At 41.6% G+C, this 18735-nt stretch overlaps 1 long non-coding RNA gene across 1 annotated transcript; it reads left to right on the top strand.

The window, feature by feature from the left end:
• The first annotated feature begins 12821 nt into the window (after window positions 1–12821).
• LOC117274267 (uncharacterized) lies at window positions 12822–14509 on the top strand. The gene is made up of 3 exons (XR_004504368.2): window positions 12822–13155; window positions 13468–13545; window positions 14313–14509. It is a non-coding gene; the product is annotated as an uncharacterized lncRNA (long non-coding RNA).
• The last annotated feature ends 4226 nt before the right edge of the window (window positions 14510–18735 follow it).

The following is an 18735-nucleotide window of genomic DNA, read 5'->3' as shown; positions in this document are numbered from 1 at the left end:
TGTTCAAAAAATAGATAGGAAAAACTATGGAAGTATATATAGACGATATGCTCGTTAAGTCTCTGGATTCAGGTAGCCACCGAGACATCTGCATGAAATGTTTGACACACCGAGGGAGCATAATATGAAGCTTAACCCCGAGAAATGTGCGTTCGGGGAAAAAAAAAGCTGAAATCAAAAAGAAAGAAGAGAAATTGGTCCTCGAGCAACTTGCCTAATACTAATAAATAAGGGGAAGGCCCAACATTTTATATCAGTATAAGGAAGGCGCTAGCTAGCGCCCAACCTATACAAGGGCTTTCCACCTTCTTGTTGTGCCCGATCCCCAAAGCATTGAAAAAGATAAGGGGGAACTTACCTAGAACACCACATCCTAGAATAGCAAGATCCTTCTTATTATAGCACAAACCACAAAAAAGCGGTTCAGGTAAATTCTTAGGATTCTTGGTCTCACAAAGAAGAATCGAGGTGAATCCCGACAAAATCAAGTCCATAGAGGACATCCTGGATCAACTATTCAACGTAAAGGAAGTACTGAGACTCACATGCAGATTAGCGGCTTTCAGCAAGTTCATTTTCCGATCATCGGAAAAGTGTCATCGCTTCTTCGCACTGATCAAAAAGAAAAATAACTTTGAGTGGACACCAGAGTGTTGACGGGCCTTGAAGGAATTGAAGAAATACTTGTCAAGCCCTCCGTTGCTCTCGAAACCCAAAGAAGGAGAAACATTGTTAGTTTACTTGGCGGTCTCAGAAGTTGCGGTAAGCGCAGTTTAAGTCCGGAAGGAAAAAAGGTAGGTAATTACCCACATATTACGTTAACAAATTTTTAACGGGAGCAGAAACTCGGTACCCATATTTAGAAATGTTAGCCTTAACTCTCGTGGTAGCGGCCCAGAAGCTGAGGCCCTACTTCCAACGCCATCCGATAGCGGTGGTGTCTGCTTTTCCTTTGCGAAATATACTCCATAAACCCAAGATCTAGGGTACATTTTCCAAATGGGCTGTTGAAATGAGCGAGTTCGACATAGAGTATAAGCCAAGGACTGCGATTAAGTCACAAGTTTTGGCTCACTTCATAGCCGATTTCAGCCCAGGGTTATTGCCCCTGGTTACCAAAGAGGCAATAAGGGTGTCGGAGCCAGCATAAGGAGTCTGGACCTTATTCACAGATAGAGCTTCAAATGTGAAAGGGTCCGGGCTCGGAATAGTCCTAGTCACACCTTCGGGGGAATCCTTAAGGCAAGCTATCAGGACCGTTACGTTAATTAACAATGAAGAAGAATACGAAGCTTTGATTGCAGTGCTCGAATTGGCTCGGTGGCTCGATTCCGAAGACATCAACATCAAATGTGACCTGCATCTGGTTGTAAATCAGGTCTACGGAATTATTAACACCAAAGATGAGTGAATGCAGCAATACGCGGTAAAAGTTCAGGCCTTATTGTCACGATTCCGAGAGTGGTCAATAACCCACATCCCGAAGGAAGAAAATGCGGAAGCAGATGCATTGGCAAATCTAGGCTCATCGACAAAAATTCAAGGACTAGAATCGGGGACGGCAGTTCAACTGATGAACTCAGCCTTAGACACGAATGGTTACTATGAGGTGAATTCAGCCAATCTGGTCTGGGATTGTAGAAACGAGATAATTGATTATCTCGAGCACGGGAAACTACCCAAAGACCCCAAAGCATCAAGAACGCTGCATACAAAAGTCGAGCGATACAGCTTCGAGAAAGGCCAATTGTACAAAAAATCATTCCAAGACCTGCTGGCTAGATGCTTAGGAGCATCAGAAACCAGGTACATCATGAGATAAATCCACGAAGCAATATGCGGCAACCACTCGGGCGCAGATTGTTTGGTGCTAAAATTAGTCCTGGCAGGGTATTATTGGCCCCGTATGGAATTAGATGCCAAGGACTTTGTACGAAAATATGATAAGTGCCAATGCCACGCACCACTAGTATATCAACCAGTAGAACCACTACATTCAATTCTGTCCCTGTGGCCATTCATGAAATAGGGAATGGACATCGTCGGACCGGTACCACCGGCTCCAGTAAAGGTAAGATTTCTTTTAATTTTGACTGACTATTTTTCCAAATGGGTGGAAGCAGGTCCTTACCAAAAGATCGGAGAACGCTAAGTTGTCAAATTCTTATGGGAGAATATCATATGCAAGTTCGGAAATCGAAGAAGATTGCATGCGACAACGGGCCACAGTTTATCGGCGCAAAAGTTACAAATTCCTTGAAAATTTGTAGATAAAAAGGATTACCTCTTCACCTTACCATCCGAGCGCAAACGGACAAGCGAAGTCAACAAACAAAATAATTGTGCAAAATATAAAGAAAATGCTAGAAGCAGCAAAAGGCCACTGGCCTGAAGAGTTACCGGGGGTACTATGGGCCTACTGAACAACGACCAAATCAAGCACATGAGAAACCCCTTTTTCCCTTGTGTACGGCGCAGAAGCTTTGATACCGGTGGAAGTAAGGGAGCCCACTTTAAGGTATTCCCAGACAAATGAAGAATCAAACAACGAGGCAATGCTAATCAACTTAGAACTGCTCGAGGAACGTTGAGACCTGGCACATGTAAGAATAGCTGCTCAAAAGCAGAGAATGGAGCGGTATTACAATCAAAGAATCAACCTTCATTATTTCAAAGTAGGAGACTTGGTCTTGAGGATGGTGACTCAGAACACCCGAGAACTCACACCGGCAAATTAGCCTCTACATGGGAAGGCCCTTACCGGGTTTCAGCTATCACCGGTAAAGGGTCATACGAGTTGGAAAACCACAACGGAGATAAATTACCTAGCAACTGGAACATGGCTCACCTAAAAATATATTACTGCTGACAAATAGCAAAGAAACGAAAAACAACGAAAAACTGTACCATGAAGACAGAAGTGATAAGACCTTTGAAGACAAGGCAAACAAACAAATTTCAACTCGGGGACGATAATATAATCTTTGTTCGATAGCAGATTCCCATCAGGAAGTTAATTCTGCTACCGGATGGAGGTTGCCCGATCATCCGAGAGCATGGACCACTAAAGGGTTATTAGGTATCCTTCTACTCGATAGCATGGACCCCTAAGGGGAAGCAACATATGTTACCAAATGGAGGGATTACCTAGCAATTCATTGGTGGAACAAGACTTCCAATGTTCCATTTCACATTCATCACATTAGAACACTTGGGGGGGGGGGGGTCACATGAGAATACTCGGCAACATTGAATGCCACGTCAACCGGGAAAACATCTGGCAAAAAAATATAAACTCTGCAACACTGAATGCCACATCCACCGGGAACGAAAATTTGGCAACAAATTATATACTCGGCAACATTGAATGCCACATCTACCAGGAAAGAAAATCCGGCAACAAAACGTACCATCGGGACCGAGGACTGCATAGACAGCCCCGTAGAAATAAGTTGTACAATATAGCCACAAGTCATGGCAATTTCTTTTCTGCATAACAAAATGCTTATGTAAAATTCTGAAAATAGAAGGGATTAAGTAAAACCCTTTTTACTAAAATCTTGTTTCCTGTCCGAACGATGGGGTAACATTGCCATTTGAACGTTAAACAAGTACTTCAAATGCTAGTGCCGTAATGAACAGGAGATGTCCTCTTCAAGAGCACCATAAACATAAGAGGGTCCTATCTTATAAAAAAAACCTCACGTTAAAGGGTTAATCCCGGAAGAATGAATTCCCAAAATCAAAATACTATCGGGAAACAAAACACCCGAAGCCACATAGGAAAATGACACAAAAGGCAAACTTGCGCAAATACTTATAAAAAAAACCTCACGTTAAAGGTTTGATCCCGGAAGAATGAATGCCCGGAATCAAAATTCTATCGGGGAAAAATACACCAGAAGCCATATATGAATAAGACGCAAAAGAAATACTTGCACAAATACTTATAAAACACCCTCACGTTAAAGGGATGATCCCGGAAGAATGCATGTCCGGAATCAAAATGCTATCGAAAAAAAATACACCTGAAGCCACGTATGAAAAAGACACAAAAAACAGACTTACGCGAATATCTATTGTAACCCTCTCGAAAAGAGGGTTTCCTCAGAAAAAAAGTGCATCGAAGAAAATGCATCCGAGACTACATGCAGAAAAGCAGGAAAACATGCACATATTACTTAAAAGGATACAAGGGTTAAAAAAACTTGCACAGATATCCAAGCAAAAGTAGGACTCAACCAAATATTTGAGCAACAATACTTCTTTATTTACAAGGATGTACCAAGAGGGAATACAAAATAGAGAAAGGAAAAGCTAAACTACAGCGTCGCCGGAACCGGGAGGAAGAGAAGTATCTGCGTCCCTGGGAATAGTAGGTGGTGCCACCAATGGCTCAACTTCTACTCCAACTGGGTCTTCGGCATCATCGCCTTCCGATTCCTCTTCAGTATCCGAAATCTAAGAATCAGAATCAGAAAAACCTAGAGCATCACACCGCGTCGGGACTCCATTTTTTGCAGTCAACTCAAGCTTACGTACCTTAGCAATTTCGACATCAATATCGATAGTGCAAGATTTGGCTTCTTCCAAGGTTTTTCTCCTTATGCCGTATATGGCGTAAGTTTTTTTCGAAAATGAGGGAAGCCTCTCGACGCTCGAGTTTCTCTTTGAGCTCGGTGATCTCGGTGGAAAGATTGTCCAGGGCGGACCTAGTAGATCGAAGACAAACATCGAGATCATGGACAGTTGAAATATAGAGCTTGTTATGCTCAATATTTTTCTTATACTTCTCCTCCAACCGGGCATATCTTGCCTCCGCAACAGTAAGCTCCTCGACCTTAGAAATCAAGGCTGCTTCTAAGTTAGTTACCCTTTTAGCAGTAGCAGCCTCACGGTTATTGGCAGCAAGAATGGCATCCTGGACCTCAGCCCATTTAGCATTGAGTTCATCAAAACTAGTCCTCAGCGGCCCAATTTCCTGGCTAAGGATCTCTACTTCCTGCTCACTTTGCTGCAAGCGGGCTTCCAAAACAATGACCTCAGTGGCCCTGGTTTCCAGTTCTAAGAGGCAAAGAACAGTCTGGTCCCGTTCAGAAGAAAGTTCCTCCTTCTCGCGGATTAACCTTTGCAGGCCCTCGGAAGCAAGAAAATTGGCCTGCAAGATAAGAAGAGGTAAAAGTTAATATGCACTTATTCTGAAGCTGAAAAATAGCAGAGGAAGAAAGAAACATACCGCAGCGGCATTATGCATGGCATTGTTCAACAAATACTCTCTCGAGAGCGTCTGAATCTTTTGCCAATCCTTTTCTGAAGCCAAGGGCTTCAGATAATTTGCAAGCTCCACCGGCCGGGAAAGAAGGTTGCACTCGGTAGAAACCGAAAGGGTAAAATTCCTCCTTCTATGAGGATCTTCAGAAGGGGCAGCATAATATTGCCCCAAATTCCAATGAACAGGAGACTGGGGAAGAGGAACGCTTTTAGCACGGTCAGGTACAACCGTTAGAGATGATGTTGTTAGGGGAAACATGGATGAATATGGAAAAGATGTAGTAGTTGCTGGTGGCATAGAAGGTGGTGATAAAGCTGGTAAAGAAGAAGAGTGGGAAACAGATACGTCAAAGGCAACACTGATTGTTGGGTGCTCCCCGACCAAGGACAGCAAGGACCCGGTACTCTGCCTCACAGTACCGGGCACAGTAATTGGGGTCCGAGAATGGGAGTTGGCATTTTCCACCAAATCCAACTATCCCTAAAGTGCCGAGACATCATCCTCGGTGGTTGTGACTGCATCAACAGGTTGAACATCCTGTTGAGAGGATAAGGATCGTTGTCTTTTATGTAGAGAAGCTCCCTCATCACTAGCTTTTTCATCATCATTCAATACCGTGTCTATGACCGGCCTGGAGGGAGGACCGACCGACGTAGCCACCAGGGATGATTCGGGGGCATCAACCTTTGCTCTCTTTTTATTTTCCCCGGCCGCAGAGGAACGCCTTAAAAGGTTGTTTATTCTCTAGACGGGGACTCCATGAAGAAATATTTGTGTCTGAAGTAGACCCGGAGGCACCTGTTAGATCAAGTGCCTCCTGGAGAAGCCTCGCCACATTAGTAGGGTCGGCCAAAACATCCTCTTAGGGGATTTCGACTAAGTCCGGGGGTATACTTAATTTGACAAACAAGTTAGGGAATCAACCAAATTCCACATATGCAAAAATTAAACCAAGGCAAATTATAGTTACCATGATTTTTGGCCTGTCACCCGTATTTGATAGACAATTCCTTCCACAAGCGAATTTCGGGCGTGGTGATATCCAAGATTTTTTGAACCCACCGGTCCAAGCCTTCTACCGCCGGTGGGACCTATCGGGTTGCTATAACATACAGAAGTTGAAAGATCAATACATGCGTAAAAAAAACATTTAGGATGGGAGAACATATTGAAAGAAACTTACGGGAACGGTTCCAAGCAACTGGAAATGGTGAGACCGTTGTTGGAATAATGTCACCGGAGGCAACTGCAACAAACCGTTTCATCCATCCTCGGTCGTTGTCATCATCCATGCTGGATATCAAAGTATGGTGACCACGCTTGCAAATATTTATCATCCCCCCGCGAAAGATCTTAGGGGAGTACATATTCATCATATGAGCCAAGGTCAGCTCTTCTCTAGTTTCAAAGCACAAGCGCCGAAGGTAGACATCATCCTCCACACAGAGGGGCTTACCTGTGCCAAACATACCTGATAGTGGAGGCAAAATTCTGCTATCACAGAATCAAGCTCTCCACTCAAAGAAAACATACCCAGGGTAAAAGGGTACGTGTAAAAATATATGAAACCCTCTCTGGGAAGGGTCACTCGCTCCGATAGATCGGGAACGATGATGTCCAAATTTGGGCAGTAGCAATATTCCTTCACAGAGGGGATACTGGAAGGACGAATGGAAGATGGGTACCTACTAACCACCCATGTACGGGGGTTATCAGTGAGAAATTTCTCCTCTAAATCCTTCAAAGTACTGAGCCTTTTGGAGATTACGGAACTTACTGTTGGAGAAATAGAATCTTTGTTTTTGTTTTTATTGTTGGAAGAACCAGAACGTTTAGATGAAGAAGCCATTGGAAGAGGGGAAGAAAAAGTTCTGATTTTGGAAAGAATTAGAGAAGAGATGTATGGCAAGAATGCAGGTTGGAAGTTCAGGAAACTGGTAAGACCCAATGGAAAAGGGAGTTAATACGTATAGGTAATTTTTGGGCGGCTAAAATACTTCGCTCTAATTACCTCGATAACCGACAAAAGGCTTGCTAAATCATAGGAGGACACATGTTCAAGGCATTAAATGTGTAAAGACGAGCGTTTAATCAACCGTCAGTAACCTTCAAAAGAAATTATAGTAATTCCTGCCAAAAGAAGGTTCTCACCAACTTCCCGGTAATACAAAGGTATGTTACCGAAGAAGGGGACATGTGGAATCAAAACTGAGAGGACAAAAAACCGGGCACAACTACCTCATGTGTCACTGAGAAAGGCAAGTTCATAAAGGCATTAAGCATGTTGCGCCCGGTGGCATTTAATGAAGAATATTCCATAATATTAAAGAGTAACGGCTCATTAAAGAAAGTTGGCATTTATGTTTACCCTTAGGCTTCCATTATCACACTCCAATAATTGTCATTAGTGGTGGGCCCAACCATTATGCCCATTGAGCTATAAATAATAGGCTCAACGATCATTGTAAGGATATATTTTTTTTTGGATTATATTGGATATATTCTACACAACAATTTGATGCTTTTTTTTCTCTCTCTCTTGTTGGTCTTATCATCATTGCGCTCGGAAACCTTGTTCCCGATCTTTTTAAATCTATCGTTTTATCTATATTTTGAGCTAAGTATTTTCCATACAAATCGACTAATTTATTATCTTTGAGGATCAAATTGATTCATTTTTCTAGAAACCACGAACAAATTCATTTACATCATTTTTCGGGTAAACACCATTATTTAGTTAAAGAATAATTAACCTAAATAGTCGTTTATTCACCAACCGTTTAAACTAAAAATAATCAGTGGATATATAATATATTTATAATTCATGTATGGATAATATATGTATAAATGTACAAAGCCAATATATAATCTATATATACTGGCTAGAAAAAGTCAACAGTAAATTCGGCAAATTATTTGCATAGATATCCAAGTTCCATGAATATTACTAGAAAAGCTTGCTCCTTATAGGCATAACTAGAAAGGACATTATGGTTGTCTTTGGTATGTCGGAATATATTTTTTGAGAAATAATTTTAATTCTTTCATGTTTCGTTGGCTTAATAATTAGAAAATATTTTTCTCATGAACTCATTTTCTCCGATTTGAGTAAACATATTTTTCAAAACTCTTTTTCAACCTTTTCTATCTTATTCCCCACCCCACCCACTAGCCCAACCCCAACTCCCACCGCTAACCGCCCACCCACCCTCCACCCCTTACTCGACATCCCACTACGTCACCCCTACCCCTCCACCCCCACCCAGCCACCTCCCAATCCCCCAGCCCCAACCTCGCAATCGCCACTTCGTCCCCTAAATCCAGACCTACCACCCTCCTTGCCCTTACCCATTTTGTCTCCCATAAAGTTTGTCTAAATATATATTTTTCAAAAAAATATTTTCTACTAGCTAACCAAATCCCAAAAAATAGGTAAGAAAATCACTTATTTGTAAAGAAAATATTTTCCTTCATACCAAACACACCCTAGTTAAAAACCTTTTTTTTCTTCTTTTTTTCTAGATCAAAACATTGGTCATCAAATAATTCATCTAAGAGAGATGTACATAAAGACAATCATTCGTAATATGTGAGATTAGTATGTTAAACACTAAAGCAGGTAACAACTCGCTGCAGCATATAAATTGTGAATTTGTTTTGTATACTATCTGTCACGACCCAAAAATCACACCTGTCGTGATGGCGCTTATCCCAATACTATGCAAGCGGACAACATAAATAACCCACAATTTCCTTTAAATACCAAAAATATAATAATTAAGTTTAAGAGAAAATCCCACCAATAATGGATATAAATATACTCCCAAAACCCAGTGTCACTGAGTACATGAGCATCTACACATTACAAGTCTGGAAAATACGGTCTATAATAGTTTGAGATGAAATATAGTAAACAAGAAGATAGGAAAGGAGAGACAAGGTCTGTGAAACACGACAACTACCTCAGAATCTCCGAAAAATTAACTGTGCGAAAGCGTCAACACCACTGTGTCTGGGATCACCTGGATCTGCACACGAAGAGCAGGGTGTAGTATGAGTACAACCAACTCAGTAAGTAACAATACTAAATAAAGAACTGAAAGTAGTGACGAGCTTCACAGCTAAGTCCCAATATGGTAATTTCTAACATAAAAAGGATAGGCATGCTTCCAATTTCAACATTTGAAACACAAATAGTAATTTCATATCAAATTCAACTGAAACATAATCTAATGTCTTTCAGAAATTTCCAAAACAGTGATATATGACGGCTGAAATACTGTAATAATGAAATCAAAGTATCCTCTAAAAGTAACAATCACTCAGTCCTCCCATTCACTCCAACCTCACCGTCACTCTTTCCTCACAGTCACTCATTCATCTCAATCACTAGGTACTCTTCACTCGGCACTCACACTCAGTAGGTACATGCGCTCACTAGGGGTGTGTACAGACTCCGGGGGGGCTCCTTCAGCCCAGGCGCTATATCAAGCCAATCATGGAATATAACAATGAAACAGGTTGCGGCGTGCAATCCGATCCCATAAATATCCTCACAATCAGGCCCCGGCCTCACTCAGTCATCAACCTCTCCAGTCTCTCGGGCTCTCAGAAATCATAATAAGTAGCCCAAACAGCAATGATATGATGCATCAATAATGAACAATAGAGACTGAGATGAAATGTGCAAATACAACCGTGACTGAGTGCAAAAAAACAATTTAGCAGATAATTACACAAGTACACGACCTTTGTGGGTCCCAAAAGTGTAAACACATGGTTTAAACATAATTTATAGTTCGATTTCTCTAATACGTGAAAAATGTATGGATATCAACAGATTAATCAACTACACAATTTCATGAAATTGACCAAGTCATAATTCCTACGGTGCACGCCCACACGCCTGTCACCTAGCATGTGCGTCACCTCAAAACCAATCACATATCACAAAAATCCGGGGTTTCATACCCTCAAAACCAAATTTAGAACTGTTACTTACCTCAAACCATGTAATTCTTTATTCTTCTATGCTTTTACCTCACCAATCGGCCTCCAAAATCCTCGAATCTAGCCATAAATATTTAATTCAGTCAAAACAAATTATAAAAATTAATTCCATATGAAATACTAATTTTCCAACAAAATACGAAATTTCACCCAAAAATCGCTCATGGGGACCACATCTCGGAACCCAACAAAAGTTACAAAATTCAAAAGCCCATTAAACCACGAGTCTAACCATACCAATTTTACTAAATTCCGACATCAACTCGACCCTCAAATCTTCAAATAAAACTAAGAGGGTCTTTTCTAAATTTTCCATCTTAATTCACCCATTAAATGTTAAAAACAACCATGGATTCAGGTAATTTGACCAATATTGGGTTAAGAATACTTACCCAGTTGTTTTCCTTGGAAATCTCCCAAAAACCGCCTCTTCCCGAGCTCCAATTCATCAAAAATGGAAAATTTGGACGAAGTCCCATTTTCAGAACTTAAAGTTTATGTCTAGGAATTTCTTCTTAGCAAATGCGGCCACTGCCTCGCATTCGCGAAGCACAATTTTGACCCGCCCAATTTTCCTTCTTCGCGAATGCGGCATGTCCCTCACGTTGGCGAAGCACAAGTGCTTCTGCCCCAAAATCCTTCTACGCGAACGCGAGGTCCTACTCGCGAACGCGGATCTTCCTTTGTCTGGCCCTTCACGAACGCGTGCGGCACTACGCCATAGTGTAAGCTAATTGCCTGAAGACCCAATGGACCTCTCTTCTACGCAAACACGAGGACCCTATCGCGAACGCGTAGACCTAAGACCTCAATACTTCGTGAATGCGGGACCTACATCGCGAATGAAAAGGCAAAAATCCAGTAGCACTCAAGTTCCTCTACGTGAACGTGGGAGCTCCATCACGAACGCGTAGAAGGAAACCAGACACCTGCATATCTGAAGCTTCAACCATTCTCCAAAACAAATTTCCATTCCGTTATTCACCCGGAAATCATCCGAGCCCTCGGGACCTCAACCAAATACACCAACAAGTCCTAAAATATTATACGAACTTAGTCAAAACCTCAAATCACATCAAACAACGCTAAAACCATCAATCATACCCCCAATTCAAGCCTAATGAAACTAAGAACTTTCAACTTCTACATTCAATGCAGAAACCTATCAAATCAAGTCCGATTAATCTCAAATTTTGCAAACAAGTCATAAATGACATAACGTACATATTTCAATTTTAAGAATCGGACTCTGACCCCGATATCAAAAAATTAACTCCTCGGTCAAACTTTCCAAAAATTAAACTTTCGCCACTTCAAGCCTTATTCTACTATGGACCTCCAAATCACAATCCGGACACGCTACGAAGTCCAAAATTATCAAACGGAGCTAATGGAATCATAAAAATTCAAATCCGGGGTCGTTTACACAAAAGTCAACACCCCGGTCAACTTTTCTAACTTAAGTTTTCAATTATGAGACTAAGTGTCTCAATTCACTCTGAAATCCTTTTGGACCCGAACCAACTAACCCGGTAAGTCATAAATGGGGTAACAGAGTTATAATACTCAAAATGACCGATCAAGTCGTTACATTCCACCCCTCTTAAATAAACATTCATCCTTGAACTGGTTTAGAATCATAACTGGAGTCTCAAATTGGTGTGGATATTTGCTCTGCATCTCCCGCTTAGTCTCCCAAGTAGCTTCTCCGACTGGCTGGCCTCTCCACTATACCTTTACTGACGTTATGTTCTTTGACGTCAGCTTTCGAACCTGCCTGTATAAAATGGCCACCGGCTCCACATCATAAGTTAAATTACAGTCCAGCTGCACTGTACTAAAATCCAAAATATGAGACTGATCCCCGATATACTTTTGGATCATGGATACATGAAACACTAGATGCACACTCGAAGGACTAGGTGGCAAAGCAAGTTCATAAGCCACCTCTCTAATCTTCTTAAATATTTCAAAAGGCCAAATATACCGAGTGCTCAACTTGCCTTTCTTCCCGAACCTCAACACACCCTTCATGAGTGAAATCTTGAGCAGAACCTTCTCCCCAACTGTAACGACCTGGCCGGTCGTTTTGAGAGTTATAGCCCTGATCCCCTATTTGTTGCTTCCTCTGTGCTAGATTTTGGTTATGTAACTTGCCGAGGTGTTTGGTTTTGGTTTAGGAGTGAAATGTGATACATAGTCCCTAAGTTAAAAGTTTAAGTTGATAGAGTTGGTAGTAGCGTTACTTTTGTGTAGACGACTCCAGAATATAATTTTCATGGCTCCAATAGCTGTGTATGGTGATTTTAGTCTTAGAAGTGTGCCCGGATGTTGATTTGGAGGTTTGTAGATCATTTCAGCATTAATTGGCGAAAGTTAGAAAAATTAAGGTTGGAATAAAATAATAAGAAATTTTTGGATTGGAAGGCTTGGGGAAAAAAGCACTAAAGCTTCTTGAGACCTATATATTATTATTATCTCTTTCAGATTTTTTGGAGAGAAAAATAAAATTAGGACAGAAGCTAGCGTTCAGAGAAAAGCGGGTTTTTCTTTTAGTCTCCATTTTTAAATTTTCAAGTTTCATTTAGATTTCAGAAAAAAAAAAATCAGAAAATAAAAATTACGACAAAATACGCTTTTGCTACTTCCTTTGATTCCGATATTTATTTCCAAAATATGGAATTTGATTGAGTCGAATCTGTTTTGAGTTTTGTTCGTGGTCGGAGTCGGAAATTTTCTAGTTTCCGTTCGTGAGTTCCGATTGCGGTTCGTGTTCATCTTTGTTGCCGTTTCTCTTTCGTTTGGATTCTGGAGGCAATATCTTGTATTTGGTGATTATTCTATTGGTGTTAAAGATAGTCTTGGATTAGCAGGTTTAATTCCCATTTCTCTTCCTCATTTAATCATATTTGGAGTGAATCTAGTCTCAGAAGAGCCATTAAAAGATGGATTAAGGTTACAATAATTGTTGAGATTTGTTTAGCTTCCTTAGTGTTTTGTTCACTGTTTTTGGCATCTCATATACTCTTATCTATGATAAAATGAGTTTTCGGATTTTTGTACTTTTGGTCGGGTTCCGAGACGCGGGCTCGGGTTGATTTATTATTTCTTCGTAAAGATCGTAATTTTATTGTTTGGATTAATTTTATATAGTTGTATTTATAGTACAAAGTTGTTTTGGCTAGATTCGAGCCGATTGGAGTTGGAAAATCCTTTTATTCAAGGGAAAGGCATCCTTATCGATTGATCGAACTTGACTCGAGGTAAGTGGCTTGCCTAACCTTATGTTGGTGACTTTTTTCTTAGGATATTTCGATATTATTTGGTGTGTGGGCACCGTGTACGTGAGGTGACAAGTACGTATACGGGCTATTATTATAAAAATTCCGTTTATCCTTTTTAAATCATAAATGGGTTCTCTTATTGAAATACACTAATAATGTTTAATTGCTTAGTTTAGACTAGAAAAGCATGCTTACATGTTTTAACGACCTAACTGAAATTTTGTGCACCATGCTTAGTTAAATCCCTATTTTTCTTATATGTGATTTGTGTAAACTGTATAATTCGAGGCCATACCTGTCATTGTATCTTGCATTGCATATTTAAATTGGGACTACGAACGTATTTCGGGAGATTTCCCAGCACTGCATATTTACTTTGGGACTACGGACGTATTTCGGGAGATCCCCCAGCACTGCATATTTACTTTGGGACTACGGACGTATTCCGGGAGATCCCCATGTACTGCATATTCATTTGGAACTACGGGACGGCATCCCGGGAGATTCCCCATTGTGTTTACTTTGTTCTGAGCCGAGGGCTCCTTTAACCGTTAAAGTTTTTGAGAATTTCTCTAACTGTATTACCGTAAATTTTACTTATATCTTTTACTGTTTAATTTATTATATTTACTCCGGTAGGGCCTTGACCTGACCTCGTCACTACTCGAATGAGGTTAGGCTTGGCACTTACTGGGTACCATTGTGGTGTACTCATGCTACTCTATGCACATATTTTTCGTGTGCAGAACTAGGTGCACCTTATCAGCCGCACTATCAGTGAGCCGGGATAGCTTTGGAGACTTCAAGGTATATCTGCTGCGTCCGCAGACCTCGGAGTCCCTTTCTACTCTTTCTCATGTCCATTATTTTCTGTATCATCCTTGTTAGATTCTGATGTATAGAGACACCAGACTTTTCCTTCTGTAGTTTGTGATTCATAATGTTCCTGATTTTAGGGATTGTTGTATATTTTTGAATAGTTGGTTAAATTTATATTTTTATTTCATTATTCCGTAAAGTGTTAGGCTTACGTAGTTGTAGAGACTATGTGCCGTCACGACGTCACACAGAGGGGAAATTGGGTCGTGACAAGTTAGTATCAAAGCTCTAGGTTCGTAGGTGTCGTGAGTCACAAACCGGTTTATTAGAGTCTCGCGGATCGGTACAGAGACGTCTGTACTTATCTTCGGGAGGCTATGGAGCTGTTATGAAAATTTCACTATTTTGATTCCTTGTCGTGCTAAAATTGTTGACTTCAGAGGTTCTAAACTTCTGTATTCTATTCTCTCACAGATGGTGAGGACACGTACAAGCGGATTTGATGACCAGGCACCCGCGCCCCCTGCTAGAGCCGCGAGAGGTCGAGGCCGGGGTAGAGACCGAGGACGTCCACGTGGTGCAGCCAGAGCACCCGCACGAGCTGCTACAGAAGAGCCCCCACTAGCTCAAGCTCGAGGGAAGATACCTGTTGCTCCACCAGCCCTCCAGGATACTCTAGCCCAGTTTCTGAGCATGTTCAGCACCTTAGCTCGGGCTGGATTGATTCCACTTGCTCCTTCCACATCTCAGGCCAGGGGAGGAGCACAGACTCCCGTCGCCGGTACTCCAGAGCAGTGTTCAGGTCAACCAGTTTTCGGAGGTTGTACCAATGCAGCCGGTAGCTCCAGCTCATCCCGAGGTTAGGGCAGCAGCTTCTGAGGCAGAGCAGCTCAGACTTGAGAGGTACAAAAAGTATCACCCACCTACTTTCAGCGGACTAGCTTCAGATGATGCTCTGGGTTTTTTTGAGGAGTGTCATCGTATTCTCCGCACTATGGGTATTGTGGAGACGAGTGGGGTTTCTTTCACCGCTTTCCAGCTGAGGAGAGGCATATCAGTGGTGGCGTGCCTATGAGTTGAGTAGTTCGAACGAGGCAGCCTCACTCACTTGGACTCACTTTTCGGAGATGTTCTTGCGTGAGTATGTTCCCCAGAGCCTCAGGGATGCTTGGCGCGCAGAGTTTGAGCAGCTGCGTCAGGATGCTATGACTGTGTCGGAGTATGCAGTCCGTTTTAGTGAGTTAGCTCGCCATGCATCGGCTCTGGTTGCTACAGTTAGAGAGAGGGTTCGTCGTTTCATTGAGGGACTCCACCCTAGTATTCGGACCAGTATGGCCAGGGAGTTGAAGATAGACATCACTTATCAGCAGACAGTGAGCATTGCCAGGAGAGTGGAGGGCATGCTTGCCCGGGATAGAGAGGAGAGAGAGGCCAAGAGGTCTCGAGAGACTAGTCATTATTCGGGAGCTCGTACACCAGCAGCACGCTATAGTAGGGGCTTTGTGAGTCGCTCTGTTCATTCAGCTCTTCCAGCAGCCAGCGGTGTTCCAACTCCTCCTAGACCTCAGGAGCCCTATTATGCACCACCAGCATCTACTATGCCTCCTACTCGAGGTGCTATTATCGGCCAGTCCAATAGGCCAGGTCCGAGTCAGTCTCAGCTGCCGCGTCCTCCGAGGGGTTTTTTTGAGTGTGGTGACACTCGTCACATGGTTAGATATTTCCCCAGAGCCAGGAGGGGTGCACCTCCACAGACTTATCAGCCTCCACGTGCTCCACCGGGTCTTCCGGCCATTCTTCCAGCACCAGCTACCACCCAACCTCCTCAGCCAGCTCAAGGTGGAGGTCGGGAAGGTCGAGGTCGCCCTAGAGAGGGAGGCCAGGCCAAGTACTATGCCCTTCCACCCCGTTCAGAGGTCGTTGCTTCAGATTCAGTCATTACAGGTATCGTCCCTGTCTGTCATAGGGATGCATTAGTATTATTTGACCCGGGCTCTACGTATTCATATGTGTCTTCTTATTTTGCTCCATATTTGGGGATACCTCGTGATTCTTTGAGTTTCCCTATTTATGTATCTACTTCTGTGGGAGATTCTCTTGTTGTGGACCGCGCGTATCGGTCATGTTTGATTGCTCTTAGTGGTTTTGATACCAGAGCCGATTTATTATTGCTTAGCATGGTGGACTTTGATATTATTTTGGGCATGGACTGATTGTCACCCCATTATGCTATTCTTGATTGTCACGCTAAAACAGTGACACTGGCTATGCCAGGTTTACCGCGATTAGAGTGGAGGGGTACCTTAGAGTGTACGCCCAACAGAGTTATTTCTTTTCTTAAAGCTCAACGAATGGTTGAGAAGAGGTGTGACACGTATCTATCTTATGTGAGAGATGTCAGTATTGATACCCCTACAGTTGAGTCAGTTTCAGTAGTGTGTGACTTTTCAGATGTGTTTCCAGCTGATTTTCCGGGCATGCCTCCCGACAGAGATATTGATTTCGGCATTGATTTGTATTTATGGTTTGAACATGGATTATATGAGTTTAAAGTTCTCAATCGGCCTTTTACAATCTTCAAGTAAAATAAATTCATCATATTTTCCGCAAAGTTAATCAGCCTTTTACAATCTTCAAGTAAAATGAATTCATCATATTTTCCGTAAAGTTAATTTATCACTATTTTGCTTTTCTAGTCTATTAAAATTGATGTGAAGTTGGTTTTAGACTACCATTGGAGTTGAATTTTCTTTATTCTTTTAAATCTTAAAGGCTGTAACTTAGCATTAATGAATTTAGTATCTTAGTATTTTATAGAGTTGTTGTCATCAAGTTGGATGCTTGGCATGTTTGTGAAAATGAGTTTTCAGATTTTTGTACTTTTGGTTGGGTTCCGAGACGCGGGCTCGGGTTGACTTATTATTTCTTCGTAAAGATCGTAATTTTATTATTCGGATTAATTTTATATAGTTGTATTTATAGTACAAAGTTATTTTGGCTAGATTCGAGCCGATTGGAGTTGGAAAATCTTTGTTTTCTAGGGAAAGGCATCCTTATCGATTGATCGAGCTTGACTCGAGGTAAGTGGCTTGCCTAACCTTGTGTTGGGGACTTTTTCCTTAGGATATTTCGATATTATTTGGTGTGTGGGCACCGTGTACGTGAGGTGACGAGTACGTATGCGGGCTATTATTACAAAAATTCTATTTATCCTTTTTAAATCATAAATGGTTTCTCTTAATGAATTGCACTAATAATGTTTAATTGTTTAGTTTAGACTAGAAAAGCATGCTTACATGTTTTAACAGCCTAACTGACATTTTGTTCACCATGGTTAGTTAAATCCCTATTTTCCTTATATGTGATTTGTGTAAACTGTATAATTCGAGGCCATACCTGTCATTGTATCTTGCATTGCATATTTAAATTGGGACTACAGACGTATTTCGGGAGATTCCCCAGCACTGCATATTTACTTTGGGACTATGGACGTATTCCGGGAGATCCCCCAGCACTGCATATTTACTTTGGGACTACGGACGTATTCCGGGAGATTCCCCTGTTCTGCATATTCATTTGGAACTACGGGACGGCATCTCGGGAGATTCCCCATTGTGTTTACTTTGTTCTGAGCTGAGGGCTCCTTTAACTGTTAAAATTTTTGAGAATTTCTCTAACTGTATTACTGTAAATTTTACTTATATCTTTTACTGTTTAATTTATTATATTTACTCCGGTAGGGCCTTGACCTGAACTCGTCACTACTCGAATGAGGTTAGGATTGGCACTTACTGGATACTATTGTGGTGTACTCATGCAACTCTCTACACATGTATTTCGTGTGCAGATCTAGGTGCACCTTATCAGCCGAACTATCAGTGAGCCGGGACAGCTTTGGAGACTTCAAGGTATATCTGTCGCGTCTGCAGACCTCGGAGTCCCTTTCTACTCTTTCTCATGTCCATTATTTTCTGTATCTTCCTTGTTAGATTCTGATGTATAGAGACACTAGACTTTTCCTTCTGTAGTTTGTGATTCACAATGTTCCGGGTTTTGGGGATTGTTGTGTATTTTTGAATAGTTGGTTAAATTTATATTTTTATTTCATTATTCCGTAAAGTGTTAGGCTTACGTAGTTGTCGAGACTAGGTGCCGATACGATGTCACACGGAGGGAAAATTGGGTCGTGACACCAACCATGTAAGCTACATCACGGACCTTCATGTCGGCATAACTCTTCTATCTAGTGTGATGACCCAAAAGGTCATTTTTAAATTTAATAATAAATTCTGTGTTCTTAAACCTCGAAAAGCACTAATTATTATTCCTAGACTTGTGTGCACGATTTGT

This window comes from Nicotiana tomentosiformis, chromosome 6 (assembly GCF_000390325.3).
Source record: "Nicotiana tomentosiformis chromosome 6, ASM39032v3, whole genome shotgun sequence".
Classification (NCBI taxonomy): domain Eukaryota; kingdom Viridiplantae; phylum Streptophyta; class Magnoliopsida; order Solanales; family Solanaceae; genus Nicotiana; species Nicotiana tomentosiformis.
The sequence above is the reverse complement of the archived record's forward strand: the minus strand, read 5'-3'. Positions and strand labels throughout refer to the sequence as shown.